Source organism: Triturus cristatus, chromosome 4_2 (genome assembly GCF_964204655.1).
Source record: "Triturus cristatus chromosome 4_2, aTriCri1.1, whole genome shotgun sequence".
NCBI lineage: Eukaryota > Metazoa > Chordata > Amphibia > Caudata > Salamandridae > Triturus > Triturus cristatus.
In genome coordinates, this window is record NC_140586.1 from 900,892,436 (window position 1) to 900,919,050 (window position 26,615).

The following is a 26,615-nucleotide window of genomic DNA, read 5'->3' on the forward strand; positions in this document are numbered from 1 at the left end:
GTCAGTTACCGGAGCGGTTAGTGAATCTATCATCTTAAGTTTCCTGGCTCGCGCGCCACGCGTCGAAATAATCGATACTGATGTTACGCGAGACGATGATGGAGGACATACGAAGCGCCAAGTGCGCGATCCCATCACCACTCAAGGAGCGCTTATGGACAGGGGTGGCACTGGGGCGGAGATGGATGTCAGCGCGACATGTACAGATAGACAAGGAGAGACCGCGCTACCACCATTCACGACACTGCCTCCTTCCCCCTCCCCCCAATGCATTACGTGTGCTGGAACAACCAGCGACGCATTTTGCAGTACACGAAGGACAGTAGTCCAGAACCTTCTTCGAAGGCCAAAGCCGCCAACAGTACCACCTGCACACGTACAGAAGCCTAGGACCTGGAGTATGGCTGAAAGTGGAACGAGACCTGCTGGCGTCCTCACCAGCAGAACTACTGCCGTCAAAAGCATCAACTGCAACTAATCACCATGTACCGAAACAATACCCCAAGCGTAGTGTGGTCCAAGAGAGACCATGCAACTAGTCCTGCAGTAACTGAAGGAGCCCAGCAGCAGCGTCATGCACCACAGACGCAGAAGAGCACAGCATGGTATGGAGCAACCACCATCAAAACCCCTTTGTGTCCAAGACTAACGCAACTACCAACGTCCACCACTACCAATGACAACACCATCATCCCCATCCATTTACAAACGAGTCAAACTTCACCAATACAACCACCATCAAAACCCATCACGTCCAAGACTAACTCAACTACCAACGTCCACCACTACCAATGACACCACCATCATCCCCATCCATTTACAAACGAGTCAAACTTCACCAATACAACCACCATCAAAACCCATCACGTCCAAGACTAACTCAACTACCAACGTCCACCACTATCAATGACACCACCATCATCCCCATCCATTTACAAACGAGTCAAACTTCACCAATACAACCACCATCAAAACCCATCACGTCCAAGACTAACTCAACTACCAACGTCCACCACTACCAATGACACCACCATCATCCCCATCCATTTACAAACGAGTCAAACTTCACCAATACAACCACCATCAAAACCCATCACGTCCAAGACTAACTCAACTACCAACGTCCACCACTACCAATGACACCACCATCATCCCCATCCATTTACAAACAAGTCAAACTTCACCAATACAACCACCATCAAAACCCTCTCCTCCACTTCAAATACAAAATAACTGTCAAAGTGGTCCTACGTCACGCGGGACACCTGCAGATAGCCCTCGTCTCGTTTCATTAAGGAAGGTGCCTACTATCGCGATAAACATAATGCCTTCAGATACTTCAGACAGTTGTGCAGTACAAAAACCAGGACTAACTGGACATCCCTGGGATGAATTAAGGATAGACGGCGAGGTACAAGTTTGGATAAGCAGAGACTGTCCTCTTAGCATCTGCTTACATGAAGATTCTGCCACTGTCCTAGGGAGGTAAGCTGGCCTGCAAGGCAATGGTGGAGGTACTTCCGCATGTGCAGGACGGTGCACTGAGGGCCCAACGAGATGAAGTTTTTCTGCCGGCATTACTCAGTTACTGCATCTCAAGCATTCAAGGTGTTTGCAAAATGTAATTTTCAGAAGTTCTTCAAAAGTAGACAGTTATAAGGATGGACTAAGGGAGTTCCATATTGTGGAGGCCCAGACCCCTCCGGATCCTCCCCGCGCCTTCTGGCAGATGGTCTGTGGCTTGGCTTCTGGAGGTTCTCCTTGTGGAAGCTAGAGGTGGAGTGTTTGTACGGCAGGATTGATAGTTTCCCAATCGATTCAGACCAGGACCACCAGCGGTAGAACTCTGCGTTCTTCTGGACCTTGGCAGTGGCTCTGGTCATATCCACTCCGTGGTCTGCTTGAAACTGGTAGAATCAGTGCTTAATTTGTAAAAACAAATAGGTGCTACGGCTCTCGTCAGACCACTGCAGCCTGCATCATACATTGCCCCAGCCAAGCTGCCAACGATGGTAATAACACAACTACTAACCATCACACTGCTACAAATGTGTCAATTAATATTATTCCAGACCCCCAAAGCTACAAGAATGGCTTGGACAGCAGATAATAGTCATTTTTAACGTATATTAAATTATCAATCGACTGTTGTTGTGCTCATCTGTAAAGTAGCCAGACAGTACCACCTTGTGGCAGACTGTCACAAGCGCCGGTGTTGACAATTAAGTGCCGGTGCCAAGCACCAGAAACCATTGGCTCAATTTAAGCACTGGGTACAACTAGACACCACGAGGTAAGTGAGGCGTTGGTCTCGGACTGCTGCCTTTACCTCAGTGGTGAAGGGTAGCCCCAAGTCACGGAGTACTTTTGACATTGTGTTAGGATGGGCATTGACCATAGGGACGAGGGCGACTTGAAGGGGAATGTCCTTTGTTCCATTCACTGCCAGGATCACAGACAATCGTGTTTTTTTTTCAACTTGATGTTATCCCGGCCGGGCTATCATGCTGCTTGTAATGCAGCCTCCAGTTCTGTTGCTACCACCAGCACTAACTGCACCACCCTGGCTTTCGCCCCCATCAGCACCACAGTTACTTGTTACCACCACCTCCAGGGTTTCTTCACACGCTTTCACCTTCATACACAACATCAGCAATGCTATTGAGAGCACGTTACACCACCACCACCGCCTCCATTAGCAATGCTAACACTACCAATCTCACCACCCGACCTGCAGCAAGTCCAGCACAGCTAACACCACCTTCACCACCATTAGCAATGCTAACCCTACCAATCTCACCACCCTAGCATCAACTCCACAGGCACAGCTGACACCGCCTCATCAACCATCAACTCCACCGGCACGCCTGACACCACCTTCCTCCCCCCTTAGCAACGTACCATTGCTACCACCAACACCATCTTAACCTTCCAAAGTTGTCACTACTAACGCTTGCAATGCTAAGACCTATGCTGCTTCTGACACCACCACCAAAGCCTACACCAACAACACCTCCAACAGCAAAGCTGACACACTCAACGCCACATCAATATGACTACCACCTCTAACTCAACAACCAGTGGCTCCACCAGAACTGCAGACACCACCATCATTGATTTTACTGGCCCGGCTCACACTACCTGCACTTCTTCCACTGCACCAAGACACCACCAAAAGCACCACTGCTAACACCCCCTGCACTACACCTATTCCCATCTGCACCACCCACACTGCTAACAGCCCCTGCACCACACCTATTCCAACCTGCACCACCACACCACCGTAAGCACCACAGGTAACACCCCCTGCACCACACCTATTCCAACCTGCACCACCACACCACCGTAAGCACCACTGGTAACACCCCCTGCACTACACCTAGTCTCACCTGCACCACCTCCACCGCACCACTGGTAACACCCCCTGCACCACTGCAAGCACCACTGCTAACACCACCTGACCTACACCAATTCCCACCAGCACCACCTCCTCCACACCATTGCAAGCACCATTGCTAACACACCCTGCACCACACCTATTCCCATCTGCACCACCCCCTGCACTACACCTATTCTCACCTGCACCATCTCCACCGCACCACTGATAACAACCTCTGCACCACACCTATTCCCATTTGTACCACCCCCACTGCACAACCGCAAACACCACTGCTAACACCCCGGCAGCACACCTCCTCCACCTGCACCACCGTAAGCACCACTGCTAACACCCCCTGCAGCACACCTCCTCCACCTGCACCACCGTAAGCACCACTGCTAACACCCCCTGCAGCACACCTCCTCCACCTGCACCACCGTAAGCACCACTGCTAACACCCCCTGCCGCACACCTCCTCCACCTGCACCACCGTAAGCACCACTGCTAACACCCCCTGCACCACACCTCCTCTACCTGCACCACTGTAAGCACCATTGCTAACACCCCCTGCACCACACCTCCTCCACCGCACAACTGTAAACACCACTGGTGCTAACACCCCCTGCACCACACCTCCTCTACCTGCACCACTGCTAACACCCCCTGCACCACACCTCCTCTACCTGCACCACCGTAAGCACCACTGCTAACACCCCCTGCACCACACCTCCTCTACCTGCACCACTGTAAGCACCACTGCTAACACTCCCTGCACCACACCTCCTCTACCTGCACCACCGTAGACACCACTGGTGCTAACACCCCCTGCAGCACACCTCCTCCACCTGCACCACCGTAAGCACCACTGGTGCTAACACCCCCTGCAGCACACCTCCTCCACCTGCACCACCGTAAGCACCACTGCTAACACCCCCGGCACCACACCTCCTCTACCTGCACCACCGTAAGCACCACTGCTAACACCCCCTGCAGCACACCTCCTCCACCTGCACCACCGTAAGCACCACTGCTAACACCCCCTGCACCACACCTCCTCCACCTGCACCACCGTAAGCACCACTGCTAACACCCCCTGCAGCACACCTCCTCTACCTGCACCACCGTAAGAAGCACTGGTGCTAACACCCCCTGCACCACACCTCCTCTACCTGCACCACCGTAAGCACCACTGCTAACACCACCTGCACCACACCTCCTCCACCTGCACCACCGTAAGCACCACTGCTAACACCCCCTGCAGCACACCTCCTCTACCTGCACCACCGTAAGCACCACTGCTAACACCCCCTGCAGCACACCTCCTCCACCTGCACCACCGTAAGCACCACTGGTGCTAACACCCCTGCACCACACCTCCTCTACCTGCACCACCGTAAGCACCACTGCTAACACCCCCTGCACCACACCTCCTCCACCTGCACCACCGTAAGCACCACTGGTGCTAACACCCCCTGCACCACACCTCCTCCACCTGCACCACCGTAAGCACCACTGCTAACACCCCCTGCAGCACACCTCCTCCACCTGCACCACCGTAAGCACCACTGGTGCTAACACCCCTGCACCACACCTCCTCTACCTGCACCACCGTAAGCACCACTGCTAACACCCCCTGCACCACACCTCCTCCACCTGCACCACCGTAAGCACCACTGCTAACACCCCCTGCAGCACACCTCCTCCACCTGCACCACCGTAAGCACCACTGCTAACACCCCCTGCACCACACCTCCTCCACCGCACAACTGTAAACACCACTGCTAACACCCCCTGCACTACACCTATTCCCCCCTGCACCACCGGTAACGCAGCCTGCAGCACACCACCTCCACCGCACCACTGCTAACACTCCCTGCACCACACCTATTCCCACGTGCACCACCTCACAACTTCCACCACACCCCCGTAAACACCACACCGCCTGCCGTGCCACTGCGGCAACCACCCGTTCAAACCCCGCTGCACCACGCACGCCACCTCTAGAAGCACCAACCCCAGAGCAGAGCTCTCTCTGCCCCCCACAAAACAGGGACGGCCGCGATCTGCATATCCGCACAGAAAAATTAAAATACCGCCAGCCGCAGTTCCATTACCGCGCTGCAGGCGGCCTTTCCAGCTCCTGCGGCAGCACAATAGCACAGATTACAACGATTTCCAAGTTTCGAAAAGTGATTTGTTGCAAGCGAACGGTTTATAAAAAAAAACTAAGAAAAAAAACCGGGGGAAAAACAATTTCCACGTTCAGCGCGCGGAGACGAGTTCCCACGGAAACCGCTGAGAGTTTCTCATTTAAAACCCATGCGGGGTGGTGAGGGCACCGGCGGCGCGGCCAGGGCTCGCAAGCTTTAAAATGCACCTGGGGGAGGTGGCACAGGCCCCCGGACGAACAAAGAGCAGAGATCCGCCGAGGAAGGGGCACTGCGTAATAGGAAAACACAACATGGACCCCAGCAATAACAATGGCCCTGATGCCGGCGCGGACGTGCCCCATGGGTGCGCACTGAAGAAACATGCACTTTACTACCAAGAGCAGCGCTCCTCTGAGCCCGCAGGAAGATCTTGTGTGACGGTATTGTGTCCAGCTCTAGAGTGTCCATATCTGTCGGGAGTATCTGGAGCAGTGTGTCTACTTCTGGAGCGCACACTGGGAGTATTGTGTCTACTTCTGGAGCGCACACCGGGAGTATTGTGTCTACTTCTGGAGTGCACTCTGGGAGTATTGTGTCTAGTTCTAGCTACCACAGGGGAGTATAGTATCACGTTCGGAGTTTCACATCCAGCTCCGTCCAGCATGTCTGGAGTATTGTGTCTACGTCTGGAGCACACTGGGAGTATTGTGTCTACTGGAGCGCACTCTAGGAGTATCGTGTCTAGTTCTAGCTACCACAGTGGAGTATGGCATGTTCTGGGTTACGCAACCAGCTCTCGCAGAGATATCTGGAGCGCACTCTAGGAGTATTGTGTCTACTTCTGGAGTGCACTCTGGGAGTATTGTGTCTAGTTCTAGCTACCACAGCGGAGTATGGCATGTTCTGGGTTACGCAACCAGCTCTCGCAGAGATATCTGGAGCGCACTCTAGGAGTATTGTGTTTACTTCTGGAGTGCACTCTGGGAGTATTGTGTCTAGTTCTAGCTACCACAGTGGAGTATGGTATCACGTTCTGTGTTACACCTCCAGCTCTGTCAGGCACATCAGGAGTGTTGGGTCTACTTCTGGAGCGCACTCTGGGAGTATTGTGTCTACTTCTGTAACACACTCTAGGAGTATTGTGTCTAGTTCTAGATACCACAGTGGAGTATAGTATCACGTTCTGGGTTACGTATCCAACTCACGCAGGGATATCTGGAGCCGTGGGTGTGCTCAGATGATTGCGTCTAGTTCTGGAGGTCTCAGATGAAGAATGGCAAAGTTCTTGAGGTTTCATTCGCAGTATTGTGTCCAGGTCTGGAGACCTCAATCAAGCGGCTGCTGTCCAGTATTAGGGGCACCGTGTGCAGTTCATGAGGCCCCACCACAGCACTGTGTGCAGTTCTAGAGCAAAACCGGCAGTGTTGTGTCCTATTATAACGGTTTATCTAGGGGGTTTGTGAAGTGTCCGTGTGTTACCTTTGAGTCACCTCACATTGCTTCATTGCCGATGATGTACAGAGTCGAAGTCTATTAGGTCACAATGAACAGATACGACACCGCAGCGGACTGGGCCCGGTCCATTCCTCAGGAGAATAGGCTCCATGGATGTACATGACATTTATTTAGCGCAAACATAACCAAAGCAGAGCAGAGTCCAGGGTCTGAGGCAACACGCGATTAAGGGTAGCTGGTTTCTAACCTCGAAAGAAGTCTCTTACCGCCCGGTGATGTAGTGTTGTTTGTTGATTTGTGGTCCATAGCCGTAGAAGGCATGTTGCCTTTTTTTTTTTTTTTTCACTTCGGTGTCTCCAGTCTGATGCTGTCTTGGATGCTGGTGATCCGCTGTCCTGGATGCTGGTGATCCGCTGTCCTGGATGCTGGTGATCCGCTGTCCTGGATGCTGGTGATCCAGCCACTACCAGAGATGGTACCTGTGTTATCCAGAAGATAAGGGTGATGGCTGTGAAGGCTTTGTAGCTGCTAAGAGCCAGGTGTTCTTCAAACTCTCAAGGTTGCTCAGCTGGGTCGATTGAGGATGTTCCGCACCATCAGGCAGAGAACCCAGGCGGTCCCCTTTCCCATGTTTCTTGTGGTTCAAATTTGCTTGGACAACTTACTAGGCCATACCTGATCCAAAGGTTCAAGACTGAATGAAGTGGGGGGGGGGGCAACCTTCTCAAGGTAAGTGGCTCTTTTCCAGCACAGCCTTTGTAGTCGATGCTTGTATACTAAAGAAACAGGTGTAATCGCGTAAAGGAAAATGTCTCGTGCTGAGATAAGCAACTATTTGAGTGCAGAGGGTCAGAAATGCCGGAACCAGGAATCTCTCATGGTCCACCGCGCTGTACGTGGCTGACACTTTGATAGGATCAGGACGACCGTTATATCTGCGCAGAGTGGAGAGAGAAGATAAGCTCTGTCGGTCAGTGTGGGTTTGGAAGCCATCATGATTCAGAACTCATGGGCCTGAGTCTTGACAGGCAGATTGTATTTGTTGAAATACAACAAGACCTACCCTATGAACAAGTTTATAAAAATTCTTGTGTAGTGTGCAGGTGCTCAATCTCTGTAGTGCCTGCCTAACTCTCAGTCACTGATGTATTTACCACATGTGTCTTAAAAACATTGTGTCCAATGGTGCTGTAAAAACCCTACTGGTGATTAGTTCGTGTTCAAGAAAAGTGAAAAAGGTAAAAAAGGTAAAAAAGGTGTGATAGGACGACAGCGCCTCACGGAAGCAGCCCCAACGAGGTATGTGTAGACTGGTACTCGCCTACTACCTCCTGTTGTCATCATCAGTCGCTGCCGCCCAAACAGAAACAGTAAAGGTGGAACAGAAATGTGTAATGTACTGCACTCAAACTCTTCGTGATAGTCCTAATGACTCCTATCTATCAAGCAACCTATGTGTTGCAGTGATGTGTGCTAATCTACAAAAACAGGAAGTGTCGACCCAGATTCGGTGAGTTGAGCCTGATCAGGACTCAAGTCACTCAGGAATAAAACCGAGCAGCACTACACTGGCTATGTGGTGCTTTATTCTCAGCTGTGTCGCTGCTCATTTAAAAACCGACATGTTTCGTTGCCATATTACTTTACCGGCAACTTCATCAGGGCTTGGGTCGACTGGTCTCTCTGCAAACGCTAATGTGTACCAGCGATATCTTTAAATCAGCACCTGGGGAGAACACAATAAAAACAGTAAAACACACACATGTACTCTGTATCTCCTCTACCAGGTCATGCCTGGTCTTACCGAGCAAATGCTCCTCATCCAAGGTAATAGATTCATGCTTGGCAAAGATATTTACCCTCGAGATGCTGTGTAGCAGCATACCTGCACCTCCATCATGTAAGTGTCTTGGGTATTTGTGCACCAGCCCTTTGGCTGTTAAAATCAGAACTGCGGAACTTTGTTTCTGAAAAAGGCACATCAAAGGAATATGTGTATCAAAATCACTGACATCGCATGCTTTTCAAACCAATGTTAAGACTCTTCTATTTGGATGTTATATGAAAGGTATTTGATTGTATCCAGCCATTGGTCGAGAATCGTCATGATAACTCGGTTGCGATTCACCATTGAATTCCTTCATGCTGGAGTGTGTATCATGAGTGGTTGCGTATGGATACCAACTTGCGCTATATAGCTTTTTTACAAACCGTCTAAACATACTGCTATGGTGGCATAACAATGTGTGGTAGTCAAGCCTGTAAGGACATCCTGCTATACCCCCTCCTCATGTGGAGCATGTCCCACCCCCTGCTTAGCCCGGAAACCCGGGTCTTACCTCATCAGTCTGAGCATCGGTTCTTGACTCGCCCTCGATCGCTAGGGGTCGGCCTGCTTCCTGCTTATATACGGAAGTCGAAAACTAAGAGCGATTGTATCCCGGTGGTCACTACCTTTGGCCCCTTGTCTACCAAAATCAGACAAGTCATTAGAAAACACTGGCCTATACTTAGCACCCAATCCATGACGATGCCACATCCGCGTTTCGCCTTTAAGCGGTCCACGAATTTGCGTGACCGTTTGGTGCACTCGCGATTCCAGCAGAAGCCCAACGACACCGGGATTCCATCAGGGCATTACCAATGTGGGGGGTGCTCCGTGTGTGAGCTCACTATTATGACCAAGCATGTCGCTTTGAACGGTGGTAAAACCTGGTATTTGAATGCATTCAGCAATTGCAACACCCAAAACGTCATCTACAGGCTGACATGCCCGTGTGGTATGCACTACATTGGTCTTACCACCCGAAAGGTGAAAATCAGAATACAGGAACACCTCAGTACCATCAGGGCAGGTAAATTGACCACCAAGCTGGTACAACACTTCCTGACATTGGGACACAATCCCAGAGATGTCAGATGGGTAGTGCTTGAACGTGTTATGGGCGATTCGTATAACATGGAAGCCAGGCTCTCGACCAAAGAGGCCCGTTGGATTTACCAAGAGAAGGCAGACCAACAGGGACTCAATGACCTTATTGAGTGGAATAGGGTGGTACTATAACCTGTAGACTGCAAACATAGAAACATGAAAACAACTGCATCTTTGTGGTCACAGGCCCCTAGTAGTTATTAACCCAGCATCATCACCTAGGTACTTAGTAAGGTCAGGTACACACTCGCTCACACCTATAAACATCCAAGTGTGGGCCGGTTTAAAATGAAGGATGCCATTACCACTATCATTGCGCTCTCAGATAGCCCGACGCAGAATAGTTATGAATATCCCGGGCGAGTTGCATAAACATACCCTCAGCCTGTACCTATCACCATTTCAGCAGGGAGAAGGTCACTTTAATGTATCCTGTCCTTTTATCGGTCAGTTAATATTCTAAAAAGAACAGGTACAGAACCACTATAATGCACTTGATAATAGCGGATTTACAAAGATGGCCGCTCCTTCCTTCAAATACTGCTTTGCGCTTGTGCAATATCGCTATTCACTCTTTGTGTAAGGAGGAGGTCACTATAATGCATCCTGACCCCCTTTCAGTCAGAAGTTGACACTAGTATATTATAAGACCAGGCTATGAACCACTATAGTGCACACGACAGTAGCGGTTTAACAAAGATGGCCGCACTGTCCTTCAAAAACTCCTTCGCGCATGCGCTACACTGCTAACCACTCCAAGTGTAAGCGTGGTTCCCGCGCGACTTCCGTATATAAGCAGGAAGCAGGCCGACCCCTAGCGATCGAGGGCGAGTCAAGAACCGATGCTCAGACTGATGAGGTAAGACCCGGGTTTCCGGGCTAAGCAGGGGGTGGGACATGCTCCACATGAGGAGGGGGTATAGCAGGATGTCCTTACAGGCTTGACTACCACACATTGTTATGCCACCATAGCAGTATGTTTACACGGTTTGTAAAAAAGCTATATAGCGCAAGTTGGTATCCATACGCAACCACTCATGATACACACTCCAGCATGAAGGAATTCAATGGTGAATCGCAACCGAGTTATCATGACGATTCTCGACCAATGGCTGGATACAATCAAATACCTTTCATATAACATCCAAATAGAAGAGTCTTAACATTGGTTTGAAAAGCATGCGATGTCAGTGATTTTGATACACATATTCCTTTGATGTGCCTTTTTCAGAAACAAAGTTCCGCAGTTCTGATTTTAACAGCCAAAGGGCTGGTGCACAAATACCCAAGACACTTACATGATGGAGGTGCAGGTATGCTGCTACACAGCATCTCGAGGGTAAATATCTTTGCCAAGCATGAATCTATTACCTTGGATGAGGAGCATTTGCTCGGTAAGACCAGGCATGACCTGGTAGAGGAGATACAGAGTACATGTGTGTGTTTTACTGTTTTTATTGTGTTCTCCCCAGGTGCTGATTTAAAGATATCGCTGGTACACATTAGCGTTTGCAGAGAGACCAGTCGACCCAAGCCCTGATGAAGTTGCCGGTAAAGTAATATGGCAACGAAACATGTCGGTTTTTAAATGAGCAGCGACACAGCTGAGAATAAAGCACCACATAGCCAGTGTAGTGCTGCTCGGTTTTATTCCTGAGTGACTTGAGTCCTGATCAGGCTCAACTCACCGAATCTGGGTCGACACTTCCTGTTTTTGTAGATTAGCACACATCACTGCAACACATAGGTTGCTTGATAGATAGGAGTCATTAGGACTATCACGAAGAGTTTGAGTGCAGTACATTACACATTTCTGTTCCACCTTTACTGTTTCTGTTTGGGCGGCAGCGACCGATGATGACAACAGGAGGTAGTAGGCGAGTACCAGTCTACACATACCTCGTTGGGGCTGCTTCCGTGAGGCGCTGTCGTCCTATCACACCTTTTTTACCTTTTTTACCTTTTTCACTTTTCTTGAACACGAACTAATCACCAGTAGGGTTTTTACAGCACCATTGGACACAATGTTTTTAAGACACATGTGGTAAATACATCAGTGACTGAGAGTTAGGCAGGCACTACAGAGATTGAGCACCTGCACACTACACAAGAATTTTTATAAACTTGTTCATAGGGTAGGTCTTGTTGTATTTCAGGATTGTGAGAGGGGGGCTACCTACCCTTTAAACCCCCTAGGCTCCCTTGTTTTGTAAGATTGTATTTGTTGCCAAATGATCTTGAGTTGATGCAACACCCTGGCCGTTATCACCTCACTCGGGGACGTGAGGATGGACATCGGGTGATAGATGGGCGAGTCTGTTGGGTCCGAAGAAGATTTTTCAGATAGAGAAGTTAGTGTCCTGCACTTGAGGCCTCTGGACTGAACCATGGTGGACAGAGATTCATAATATCTGTTACGTCTAAGGTAAGGGGTTCTACACGATCCTTGATCATGGTCGCCGAGCATGGATCCGTTGAGATGTTAACCAGCAGAGGCTGACACATGCAGGACTCTGTAAGTTCACAGATGTGAACGAGGACAAAGACATTGGGGAATGAGGTGGTGTCTTCTGATCAAGCTAGTAGCTCTCTGGGGCTGCATGGACAGTGCGATGTATTTTCTCCGTCCGTTGTTTGCTTGGCAGAAGGTTAGCAGATTATCACTTCGATGGGCTAGGACAAATACTTTCTTGGATATTCCTGAATTGGTTACTTCATGGACATCTTGCAACAGGGAGCTGGTTTTGTTAGCTGGCTAGGCCGCGCGTGGGATGTTTGCACACCTCACCACATCACGATATCTCCTTATAAGAGCTTTACACCGTCTAGCTGCCTGGTTTGATGATTGATATACTGTTTCTAGATCTAGAGGCCACGTCTGGAGTTGTGCGTCCACTTCTGAAGAAAGACCCGATCCAGTTCTGAAGGTCACACTGGAGCACTGCGCCCAATTCTGGAAACCACACCTGGAGTATTGCACCCAGCTCTAGACCAGCCGGGGCAGCCCTGAAACCAGCTCTCCAGGAGAATAGACCAGCCCGTGGTGGCAATAAGGAGCGGTGGGAGGCGATGCCCATGAATGTACACACATGGAAGAGGACAGGAGCATCCCTGAAGCTATGAGCGGACCGCTTACTGCAGGAGGCTGTGGGATCCAGTGAAGGGCTCACTTGAGGCGATGATAAGTGGGTATAGGGGAAGCTCGAAACGAGATCACCGTATGAAACTGGTAGTTACAGGTTCATGAAGACCCCTCTGGCTAAGCACGCGTAGGACTGAGTCACGATAATGCACTCTGGTATTTATTTGATATGAGGTGTATGGAGCGTAGATCTTGACATCCCATCGTGCAAACACTAATGAAGGTGACCGACACGTCACTAAATAAATTTGAATACGGCCACAGCGCCGCACAACCCTAAATAATGTGTCTATCGTGCTGCATACCCCTAAATAATGTGGTTACAGTGCCACACACCACAAGAAAATGTGATTACAGTGCCAGACATTACTAAGCAAATAAGGTCACAGTGCCACACACTAAAAAAAGAATGAGGTCACAGTGCCACACACCACTAAAGAATGTGGGCGTAGTGCCACACACCACTAACGAATGCACACATAGTGACACACACAACTACAGAATGTGGTCACAGTGCTATACACCACTACAGAATGCAGTCACAGTGCCACACACCATTAAAGAATGCGGTCACAGTGCCACACACCATTAAAGAACACGGTCACAATGCCACACACCATTAAAGAATGAAGTCAGAGTGCCACACACTTTTAAACAATGAGGTCACAGTGCCACACATCACTAAAGAATGCAGTCATAGTGCCACAGACTATTAAAGAATGCGGTCACAGTGCCACACACCTTTAAAGAATGATGTCACAGTGCCACACACCATTAAAGAATGAAGTCAGAGTGCCACATTCCATTAAAGAATGCAGTCACAGTGTCACACATCACTAAAGAATGCAGTCACAGTGCCGCACACCCCTAAATAATGTGGCTAAAGTGTTGCACACCACTAAAGAATGCGGTCGCCACCTGGAATGCTGTGGAAGAACACTCTTCATGGCGCGGTCCAGTGATGGAAGTAGGCATTGTGCCCTTCTACTAAATAACTTGGACATTGTCACGAAGTAACTTGATTGCGTCACATAATTACTGAAGAAGCTGGAACACCTTTGCCCACCTCTGATGTCTGTCATCTCCCCGTGACCCGCTCGCTAATTCCAATGGCCTGTATGTGTCCTGCAGCCAGTGCGCTTGGAGTCAGTCTGCTCATGAATCTGGTCACTGCAGCTCACGGACTAATCACAGTGGTGATTGCACTGAACGCCGCAGATATGAGCACTCGTGAACTGGGTGACCACTTGGAAGAGTCACAAAGGAGGGCGATCTCACGGTCTCGTTCCACGAATGAGACCCACGCCAAGGAGTATGGCCATTGCGCCTCATGTTGTAAATGCGTCAAAAACCACTAACACATGGCCAGTGTCTTTAAATGAACTCATCGTGGCACTTGTGACTAACGAGCCTGGGTCTGATCAGTTTGCCACATGCCACTAATAATCATGTGTAAATAAAGCTGTCAATATTATGGGCTACTGCGTAGGAATAATTGAAATGATGTGTGTTTTTTATGCAATAATGTTTGTTAAATAAAACATGGCTGGGGTTTGCGACCCCTAATCCAAAATGAATCCCCCATACTTTACAACTCCAGGGGTAGATGGAGAGGGCTGGATTGGTGGTTTTGGTGGCGGTGGAGGCTCAGCGATACCGGGCAATATGAATGTAGTCATCGTACTGTGCCATGCAAAATTAATGTGGTGACTGTGCCCCACATCACCAATCAACCTCACCATGCCACACGTCACTAATATCATGATTGCGTCGCACATCGCTCATAATCCTAGCCGTGTCAGATGCTGCTCATGAACATCATTAGCGTGCCGCATCGCCAAAGAACTTCACCATGGCACACATTGCTAAAGAAAGTTATTGTGCCACCCGTCTCTAAAGAATGTAGTCATAGTTCCACATGTCACTAAAGAATGTTATCACCAGTCCACGCGTTGCTAAAGAACTCCCACAAGTTGTTAAGCAATGATGTCATCAAGCCACATGTTGCTAACTAACGCCATTGTTCCACATGCCTCCAAGGAATATCATTGTGCCACCTCAGGTTACAACCCCCCACCCTACAAAAAAAAAAAGTATACTTCCCCAAATGAATAGGCATGGAATAATTCAAGAGAGCTGTCACACATTACTGGACAGCTTTAGAGCACTTTAATATAGTCCATCCAACGCAGGTCTCGAAAATGAATACAATCGGACCCCTTCTTTACATCTCATGAAGGCACCCAGATATGAGATGATAATAAAAATACCCATCCCAAAAGAAGCCTTCCCTTCTCCCCATCCAGTAATGCCAGCTCACAACCACAACTATACACAAAATCTCAGACTGGACAACGCACTGCAGTAACCATCTATGAACCCTACATCATATGAAACACCATGAAGGGATCAAACGACTGTGCAAAGCTGCCAGCACGTTGAGAAGACTGTACATCTACGTGCCCGTCTCATACACTTCATTATCCAACGCACTGCTACACGCGGAGTCCCAAACCATGACAATCGCTCCTCAGCGGTCATCACACACGAGACAGAAGCACTTCCACATGGGATCACCAACCTTCCAACCACACACCCAACATGGTTAGTGTGCTAGTCATGTAGGCAAGCGCTTCAGCGCCTCACATAGGCGTAGTAAGCGCTATATTAATGATACAATACAAATACATCGGCATCCCACCACATGCTGCCAATGAACGTCGTCGTCATCCTGCCACGTCGCTGATAAACGTCTTCATCCTGCTGCAGGTTGCTAATAGACGTTCATTGCGTCACTATTGAAGGTTGTCATCACACGTCATGTGGGCGCTGAACTTGACACTGTGCCCATGCCACTTATGGACACAGCCATATCTTACTAATGCAGCTGATGTTGACCATCGCGTTACAAACAACTAAAGAACGTCGTCATATTGCCACATAATGCAAAAGGACCTCAGTGCCACACAGCTAAAGAACAGCATCATTCCACACGTTTCTAACGAACTTGGTCATCCAGCGACTGTGCCATACTTAGCTAAACATCATTGTGTCCTTGTGTAACGTTACTAGTGCTCATGTAAAGCCCTATATACATCTGCAACAAAAAAAATGTGTGCCACAAACAGCTAAATATCATGCCATATGATCAAGAAAAGTTGTCGTTATACAACACGACGTTAAATAGCCATCTTGGCATATGTCGCCAGACGTCATCATCGTGCTACACATCGTTAAATAATGACGTCATCGTACCACGTCAACAGAGAACGTCACCATCATGCCATACATCGCTCAATAATCGGGCCACATGCTGCTAAATATTTTCGTCATCGTGCCACACGTCGCTATCGAACGTCATCCTCGCACTTCAGCTAAGTAATAAACTTGGTCATCGTGCCCCATGTCAGCGGTGAAGGCGGCGGTCACATCTTAGCGCGTGGTGCTAATGAAGGTGGCCCTTACGTCACACGCTAACGAAGACATCACTGCGCCGCGCGCCTCCGACGCACGAGGACGTCACGCCGCACGCCTTCGACGCACGTGGTCGCGCGTCTCACGCCTGCTAAGAGAGTTGCGCGCAGGTCGCCGCGCGCGGAGCTTGGACACTTGACAAATGGATGCAATTCTTGGCCTAATTGAGGCTGGCGCGCCTTCCGAGGCCTGCGCACGCACGGGCGACGCTTCACGCCTGCCTTCCCTTCGTTTATTCACGCCTCGCCGGAGGGCGTGGGGTGCGCAGGCCGCTGCGCCACCAGCGCAGATCATCCCCGAGGGCGCCTGGCGCTGCGCTACAGGCGCCGGACTACCCGTGGCTCCGAAGCGGCATCTGGGCACAAAAGGACCCCCTCTGGCTGGTGAGATGAACTGCCATAAACAAGGGGCAGGACATGGATTCGGTTCCGCCGACAGCGGTGTCATTACTGACTGGTAATGCGTATTTTATTTTATAAAGCGAGATGATATACAAGAGATGCCCGCAGGAAGCAAACGGGGCAACTTCCAAATGCCGCGGGAGCCCGGAGAGGGCATTGCAGGACCATGAGACACGTTATTATTATTAAAAGGAGAAGTGAAACGAATGTTTTCAGACTCACGCGACCTGCACAGGAGGCTTGTCTGATAATAAACAGACAGACTTATCTGTAAGTACAATACGGCTTTAAAGGACCTCGGCAAGCCAAGATAGGCCAGAGCTGGCCCTGCACCATGTGCACTGACAGGGCCCCCTTGCCAGAAAAAAACACCGCCTAAAGATCAAACCCTGCGTTACAGTGAGTTAACTGTCAACATCTAGTGTCCTGCATCCCCGCCCACAAGGTCAGTGAATGAAGTACCTTTCAATGGGATAATAGTAACACTTGATAATTACAGTGCCTAGAAACGCCTGAAGTGCATTATTGGGCACTATCAGAAGAACCTGTCCTTCTCATTGTTAAAAGAAAGGCGCCAAGACTCCGTTCACCCCCCTCCATCCCCGGGGTGCAGCAGCAGGCAGATAGCGAGGCTCGGGCGGGGGTGAACACTGCGTCATTCGTGGAAGTCTTGTAACGGAGAAAAGGCGGTGAAATAAACACACAGACTGCTTTCTCGGCTCCCAGGTGTTCAGAGTCAACAAGTGCGGAGAATGCGTTGTATTCTGTGCAAACACCGGTGGAATGCGCCCGGGGGTGCAGCCCCCTCCCCGGGTACACCCTCAGGGTGGGGGTGTTTGAGCAGCTGGCCCTGTATCCTGGGCTGAGATCCGGTTAGACAGCTCCGTGGGTTAACGCGTCAATAAGAGCTATTAATGAACCCACTGGCACGGTTGCTAAGCGGAGGTAATGAACGGGGGCAAGAGGCTAGTGGGTTAATGCGCATGCAAGAGTGCCGAGAGGGTAAAGTAGGCGAGCGGGCTCTGCTCTGATCAGATGACAGAAGCTAGCCGAGTGGGTTAATGCACCTGCGCGGCAGATGCGAGAGTCCTGTTGGGGACGACTCAGCTATTCATCTAAAAAAGCGGCACGCATGGAGAGGGCGATAGGAAGAGTTATTTACACCCCCTCGAAACCACAAGGCCGTAGCAGTAGGCGCTATACGGAAACCACGATCTTCGATAGCATTTGACAACTAGGGGGCGCGTGGCTTCAAGGTGCTGGGAGTGTGAATATTCCAGGACACAAGCGCCCAGAGGAGCCGAGCGCCGACGATAAATGCTCCACCTATCCCAGCCCCCCTCCCTCTCCACCCGAGGGTTTTCCCACAAGGATGATGAAACGCCGAGAGGGCGAGAAAATGGGATTAAGAACGGGCTGTCGCACATCCGGCTAATTTTATAGACCCGTCCAGAGGACAGCTGCACGGGGGCCAGTCCCCGGCACTGGAACAGAGGAAGAGGCCGCTGCCCCCGAGACAATGACATCTAGAGAGTAGGGGTGACACCTGAACCTAGATTCCCCCCCCCCCCCCCCCCCCCGAATCGAGAAAAGTAAGGACTCCGTCCCCTGAACCAACAGACGCGAGCCCAAAATATTGGCATTTAGAAGCGTAAATATAGCGCCAAACGGAACCCGCTTTGGCTGAATCCAGAACACCACCGAGCCCGCGCGCGGGCATCCAGAACATCACCGGGCTCGCGCGCGGGCATCCAGAACACCACCGAGCCCGCGCGCGGGCATCCAGAACACCACCGAGCCCGCGCGCGGGCATCCAGAACACCACCGAGCCCGCGCGCGGGCATCCAGAACACCACCGAGCCCGCGCGCGGGCATCCAGAACACCACCGAGCCCGCGCGCGGGCATCCAGAACACTGACCAGTAGCAGCACAAACAAATATTATGAGAAAATAGGACCACCGATGCAAAATCCAGAAAAAAACTAGGACAAGAAATACTAGAAAGAGTTATATGAATCCCAAACAGATATTAGTGAAAACATTTATCAGAAGACTGAACCAATTCATGTTTAATCCAGAGCACACACATCTAGAAAATAACTGAAATCACACAACCGGTATACCTGCTGTAGAGAGATTACATTTAGGAGCAAACAGGCACCCATCTCTAAATCACCCCATGCCGAGCATGGAACACCAACATCTTGTAGCAAAGAAAATCACCAGAACAGAGACTGAAAGCTAGAAAAGATAAGCCAGGAGGTGAAACAGGCACAGTCGTAGAAAAGGAAGCAAAGTTTAGAAACAAATGGATATCCAGACCCAACACATACTGAATATGGGAGATCGCATGAAAGAAAAATCACAGACCACAGAAGCAGTCCATGTACATCAGAAACATGGTTATCTAGACTCCAAAGGTATGATGGAACGGAGAAACGAGATCTAAACACAAAATGACATCCAGCCATGGAACAAGTACACGCGGAATGCAGAACATTAGAATTTCGAAAAACAAAGCTATCCTACTAAAGGATTCCAGATATGCTGAATGAATACATCAAAATCTAGAAAGAAAATCGTATCCAAAGAAACAGAACCAGTCCAGGCTGTTCTAGAAGACCGAAACAGCACGCGCTGAATCAAAAATCCAGAACCGGCACATCCTGAATCTGGAATATTGAATGACACAGAACCTAACATGGGAATCTACAGCATCTAGAACTTGTAGAAAGGAAATATGTCTGAACTACACATACATATCTAGAACATCAAATGTTAGGAGGGGACAAACCTGTGCCAGAGCATTACACTTGTACATGTGAAACTGGAACACTGAGATCTAGAAATGACCTGATGTCCCCGAGGACACATCTAATCCAGGAAGTAAATGGTACCACAGCCTGTGGAATCTAGAAGTGACCGGCAGTTTAGAGGCCTAAACTAGCTTATGTTGAGCCAGAATATCAACCTTTGGCTGCGACCAAACATATTGTAAATATATTCAAACCGCATGACGGAAAGGACATCCATGAAGACACGTCCAAGACATGTAGAATACGGAACATAGAAAATGAGGACAAATATTATCCCAGAGTCTAGAACTAGTGCTTCGATTATGAATATTGTTAAAAGGGAGTAACGATAAGTCCCAGTTCATGGGACCAGCAGATGTTAATATCCACAACAACATTTAAGACTGAAATGACGTCAAAGCTCGTAGGCAGACATGATGAATGCAGAGACAGCATTTCCAGAAGAACACAATGTGCAGCACCAGAATCTAGAACATTGCGGTATATAGCTAAAACATAAACCAAAAGGCAAAGCAAGATTTACCAAATCATCAGGTATAACCTTAAAATGATAAAGCAGATGAAAGGACTAAAACACATTGAATCCAGAATGTTTTAATAGAAGAAACTGAGAGGTCACAGCACACAAGCACACTATGCTGGATCCAGAGCTGTGAAATCTGGGAGTGGAGTGAAATTCCTGTGCATGCAGCAAAAGGTATTAAATCTACAATGACGTATTCATCTATCAAAGCAATCCTGGAGCACACCCCCAGCATATGCCAGATCCAGAATGCTTGACGGCAGCAGTGAAATCCCGGCTCCAGAAACCAGCAGGCGCCGAATCAAAAACCTCCAAAAAACATGAGAGCCCGTCCATGGGCAGATCCAAAACTCTCAATTCTAGGGACGAAGAGGACCCGGTGCAACATCCAGAATGGTGAACTCGAGGAGCGGAAGCATAGGCCAAGAATGGAGACCCAGAATGTGGCAAGTAGCAGGAAATTAAAGTAGGTGCGTGAAGAGACAAGGCCGGCATGTGCCAAATCCAGATGGTGACTCCAGAATGCTGAACAGTGGAAGTAAAAAGGATGTAGCAGAAATAGAACCAGCAGATGCAGAATCCAGAAAAAAATAGGACAATATATTGAAATATACAGAACTAGCAGCTGGATATTCAGGAACCTCAGATGTAGAGGTGAAGTCGTGTTAAAGTCTGGATCAAGCGGGCTCCGGGTACAAAACATCAGAATTGGAAGGAACTGGTATGCAGAAAACAACACCGGTGCTGATCATGTCTGGAACAACGAAACCTCCAACTAGAAAAGATTCCCATTGATGGTGAGCGAGCAGGTGCTGAAGACAGAGCATCGAAATCTAAAAGGGCCAGGATAGCCCTCAAAAGGCTACGGGTAGGTGAGTGATCCAGAAAACCATATCCCCAAGCACATGCCTAATCCAGAACTTCGTATCTCACTGGCCACGAAACCAGATGTGGTGACCCTCGAAGGCTGAAACTTAGAAGTGAAAAAGTCCAGTAGAGCCAGTGTGTGGTGAACAAGCGAAAAAACAGAATCTGGAGTGAAAGACCGTGGAAATCCAGAACAGGACAATATGGGAGTGAAGGTCTGTCCCACAGGACATGAAACAAGTAGCGGCGAAAGTGTAAGGAGCTATTCTGGAAACCAATATCCTCCTGTGGCTGGAAGAGGCGCATCTGGAGCTCTTGAATTATCCAGAGTTTTCCAGAACAAATACATCAACGGGGACAGAGCGTGCTGGCGGCAGAGTCTGGGGGAGATGTTCCTGTAGATCTCTCCAGAGGTGCTGCCACAGATCCAGGGACCTTCCTCTGGACTCCAGGGGGCTTGATTTAGGATCGGCAGTGGGGACAGGCCGTCAGTCGGTGCAGGGTGAATTGTTGGTGACTGAAGGCAGCGCCCACATGTTCCTGCTCTAGAGGGGCTTTTTGGTTTTGAGACCTGGAAGCCAGAGGTGCGGGGAGGGCGAGATTCACCGTTTACAAGTCATCTAGAACACACATTTTATTTTACCCCACATGCCACTTCCAGAGTGGTGCAAACATCTGATTATGAGAATGTTGCCGTGACCCTCTCACACACATCCGAATGTGGCAGGGTCTGCATGTCAGGCGCCCTGAAAGGCGATTCCTGCCTCTATTATATAAACACCTCAATTCGGGGGACCCAAGTGGAAATACGTCATAAAAAGGTGGTGGAAGGAATCAAAACCCGATTACCAAGCTCAAACAATTATAAAAAACCAGATGAGCGCAGCAGGTAACTGGATCTCTGCATTTGGGGGAAGCTCGGGGGGCAAGACAAAAGGAGTAAGAACGGGTGGGGGACAAGTCAAGGAGTAAGGCAGGAGTAAAGTCACGAGGGGCGTTAAGGGGAGAGGTAAAAGATGGCGAGGTACAATGTGTTGGGTGCAATCTGCAATATAAGGGGGTGTGACACGTTGGGGTAATCGCAGGAGTGATGAAGTACAGAAGAGGCGGTGCTGGTTAGGGGGTAGAGCGCGAGATGCCCGCGGATTGGCCCGGGGCGTGTAGGAGGGGGGCACGTTCTTGGAAGGGGGAACCAGGCACCTGCAGATGCTGGAGGCTTTAGGATTGACCAGGGGGGTACTTCGAAGCAAGGGGGGTGGCGCGTTCCTGGAAGGAGGCGCAGGTGCTAGAGGCCATCCGATTGGCTTGGTAGTACTTCGGTGTAAAGTGGGACACCGGTCTGGGGTGTAATCGGGGTCTGCACCTACAAGCTTCCTGTGCTCGGTCTAGTGTGGGCCGCAGTTTGAGGGGTTCTCGGTCTGGAGACCCCCCTTGATTTCATGGCGCTGCGGGGGGTGTGGGGGGCGGTAATCTGGTGGTTGGTTTGGGACGCACCTTTGCTTGAGTCTGCGTGGTTTTGAAGTACGGGTGGGGTTGGCTTGGCTCAGTCCTTGACGGTTTTGTGGGGTCACAGCCCAGAAAGTTGTCCTTGCCCCCCAGTACTTCAGGACTTTACCCGGCTGCCTGTCTGGAGTGTGTTTTTAAAGTTGGCAGCTGTTTTGCCCTCTGGTTGACCAGGCTTCCGAGGCGCCGGGATCTTGGGCCTCTGGTAGTCCATGGGAGGCACGTGTGGTTCCGTGGTGCCACTGGAGGCACGGGCTGGTTCTGGGACGCCGATGCGCCAGTAATGCCCTTGGTCAGATCTGCTCGTGGGTCTATCGATCGCATCCTAGAGACATCAGAGTAACACACAGCGGGGGGAGCGCCTGCCCTGTGGGTGGGGTGAATGGTGTGTGAAATTCAAGTTTGGGGGTACCCCTAAACATCGAGGCCTCGATGCGGGGGGCCCCGTGGAGCGATCGTTCTTGGACTCCCGAGGGCTAGGGATCCCAAAATTGTGTAATTGGGGTTCTTCGCCCCTTGACCTGAAAAGCCCCGGTAGTCTGGCGTGGTTTCCGTTTGTGGGCATTGGGGACCTGGCGTGGTTTGTGGGCATTGGGGACCCGGCGTGGTTTGTGGGCAAGAGGGGGGCCTGGCGTGGTTTGTGGGCAAGAGGGGGACCTGGCGTGGTTTGTGGGCAAGAGGGGGACCTGGCGTGGTTTGTGGGCATTGGGGACCCGGCGTGGTTTGTGGGCATTGGGGACCCGGTGTGGTTTGTGGGCATTGGGGACCCGGCGTGGTTTGTGGGCATTGGGGACCCGGTGTGGTTTGTGGGCAAGGGGGGGGGGGCTGGCGTGGTTTGTGGGCAAGGGGGGGCCTGGCGTGGTTTGTGGGCAAGGGGGGGGGGGGGGCTGGCGTGGTTTGTGGGCAAGAGGGGGGCCTGGCTTGGTTTGTGGGCAAGAGGGGGGCCGGCGTGGTTTGTGGGCAAGGGGGACCCGGCGTGGTTTGTGGGCAAGGGGGACCCGGCGTGGTTTGTGGGCAAGGGGGGGGGGGGGTTGGTGTGGTTTGTGGGCTCTTGGTTCCAGAAGTAATTTAGTTATGGGAGGTAGGTGGGTGGGTCTTCTTCACGCAGCATGGGTCTGTTCTTTTTGGGGTCCCCCAGCTGTTTGAGGGTGTGAAGAAAGGGGGCGCCCCCTGCTGCATTCCTTCTGGATGTGGTTAAAGCGCCTCTGTCTTCGTCTCAGGATGTCTTCAGGGGTGCCCGAAGGGTTTGCGGGAGGGGGGTCTTCAGTGTGCTCCTGTTCTGGGGATGGTAGGTTGGAGACCCTTGTCTTCAGTATTTCTGTCAGGGGCTGTAACTGGGGAGGGGGGCTGCTGTCAGACATATAACCTGTGGTTTGGAAGGGGGGGGGGGGGTAACATTCCGTTTGTGGTGCCCGTGGCATAGATTTTTGGAGGTGGACTCCGAGCATTAGGCTTAGGGTGTACGTGGTTCGGGGAGGTCTTACACTCGGTTTGGGGGTCCTTGGACTGAGAACCATCGGTTTGGGGATTGGGGCTTAGACTGAGAACATTCGGTTTAAATGAATATGATTTAGGGGAGCATGGTTTCAGAATATGCATTTGGGGGGGCTTTGACCGGACATCGGGTTTTTGTGCAGCTGGTTTCGGGGCTGTGGACTCGGGTCGGCAGTCTTGGACCGGTTTGAAGGGTCTTGGTTTCGGATGTTTCTGTCTGACAATGCCCGAGGTTTGCGGAGCTCGAGACCTCCCTCGGACCCCGGTGCGGATGATCTGATCTCGGGGGTCTCCTACCAGTGCACCCCTTGTGTTTCCCAGTCCCCAGCACTCACCTGCTGCCCACCGGCCTCTCTCCGGCTCACGGCGACCCTCTCGCCGATTCCACAGCTCTGATCCTTCCCAAAGCTCCGTGCCCACCACTCCCGGGCCGTCTCTCCTTGGTTTCCGTGCCAAATCCCAGGCAGCCACTCAGTGCCCACTCCCGGGCAATCCCTACTCGCTCTCCAGAGCCCCACTGCCCACTCCCGGGCAGTATGTCAGTGCCCACTCCCGGCAGTACACTGGTGCCCACTCCCGGGCAGTAATTCGGTCTCTAGTGCCCACTCCCGGGCTGTAACAAGGTCTCTGGTGCCCACTCCCGGTCAGTGCCCTGGTGCCCACTCCCGGGCAGTGACTCGGTCTCTGGTGCCCACTCCCGGGCAGTATCCTGCCCTGTTCCTCTCCGGAGCTCTCTCCCAGCTCACTGCCTCTCGCTCCCAGATCCGGACTCTCGCCCCACTCCTTGCAGGTGCTCCAACGGGGGATCACTTTGGATTTTCGGGGTCTCCCTCTAGTCCCGGGTGTCTCTCTACTCCCTGGAGGTCTCTCCCTGCGTGTTGGGGGGTCTCTCCATAGACAATCAGGCTGCCTCCGGGAGTCTCTGGAGCCGTCCCTCCCGCGGCTCCTCCAGTCCTCGTTCCCTCTCCGGCTCTGCTTCTGCCGCGCGCCCCCGACTCCCCGCGCGCTCCCGCGGCCTCCGGCGCGCCTCCGCCTCGCAACGCACGAGCCCCGCTCCTCCCACCAGCCCGAGCCCGGTAAGGGGAGGGCGAGACCGGCTCGTATCTGAGAGAATTCACCCCCTGGAAAGGATTGGGGGGGTCCGAGCAATAATCTGACCTCCCACGACACCCCCTTCCTTAGACCCGGCCCCACCTCCCGATATCAGAAAAGGGGGGTTAGGGGCAGCGTGCTGCTAGACAGCCTGGCAACTTTCACTAGCTGACGCGAGGAGACCCCCCTCACCCCACCCTACGCAGGAGACACTACACCCCCTCCCGGCCACCACCAGGAGGTAAGTGTCCCAGTCAGACACTTACCAGAGAACAACTCCGATGACGAGCGGGATTAAAGAGCAACGTCTTAGCCCTCTGCTAGGAGAATATCAGGGGGTCAGTCTACCCGAGAGACATAAGCCCCCCAACAACAACGCCCTCGCGACCCAGGGCGTCTCCGGAGAAAGCGCCAATCAGTGAAACAGGGGCAGGTAATGGCGTTCACTGTTAGCAGGCAGTGCTTAATTTGTAATAGAATAAGTGCCAGGACCAAACGTTTTTGCTTAGCAACCTTTGGCTTCCAATCTTGAGGGTGCCCAAGCCCAAGACTCTGTAGTCTTGACTCCACCTCAAGCCGCTTTCACCCACCACAGACACTCCCTGCCTCTTTATCGCGCTCTCGCACACCCTTTGTAGGTCTCGCCTTCACAGCGATTGCGCTGTGCTTGAGAAATCTCTTCTATTTAATATATCTTAAAAGGGGGCCCTTATTAGTTCCCAATGCCGTAATTGTGTTCCTTCGCTTCTGTTTGGAACTTTTTTTTGCTAACTTCCCCTGGCTGCATGCACTTACCATACTCCTCCTAAAGCTGTTCACACAGTTTCAGCCCCATTCACTGTCAAGAAAAGATCTCTTCCCACAGGAAAAGGCAGACCACTTCTAACAGTGTGCTGGAATATTACTTGGTTGTGTAAAGCAGATGCTTTTGCCTTAGAACATTGCTGGCATTTCCTAGTGATGCCACAGTACCTTTATTTGAGTTTTTTTGGAATTTTCGGATAGACTTTTTTCAATTTAATCTATTTGGTCATTGTCATCAAATTCTAAATGTTGTAATAAACATTGCACGTTAAAAATAACGTTACTATACAAAAGCTATGCTATATTTTACTACTAAACAGGCAGCCACAAGTGCAGTTATCTTTCAAGCACAAGGGTCATGATTTGAATGGTGCAGTAGCACCAGGCCTAAAAGTTGTCAGTAGTCCTCTAGACACATAATATTGCTATATTTGAGTACTAAACAGGCAGTCACAATTGCAGTTAAAAGGGCCATGATTTAAATTGTGTAGCAGGTGCAGTGGCACCAGGGCCAAAAGATCAAGGGCCCTCAATAAACCCAGATTATTGCTAAAATGTAAAACCAAACTGGCAGTCACAAGTG

The 26,615-nt window shown here is 50.8% G+C and overlaps 1 protein-coding gene across 4 annotated transcripts in view; it reads right to left on the bottom strand.

Moving 5' to 3' along the window:
• PTPRF (protein tyrosine phosphatase receptor type F) overlaps window positions 1-25,156 on the bottom strand; it is a 746,312-nt gene extending 721,156 nt beyond the window's left edge. For 3 of the 4 annotated variants that reach the window (XM_085602956.1, XM_085602955.1, XM_085602952.1), the window contains exon 1: window positions 24,472-25,147. The gene's annotated coding sequence lies outside the window, so the exon portion shown is untranslated. Of the gene's footprint in view, window positions 1-24,471 lie in introns of all 4 variants that reach the window. The other variant, XM_085602951.1, reaches the window with a different exon arrangement.
• Window positions 25,157-26,615: the final 1,459 nt, after the last annotated feature.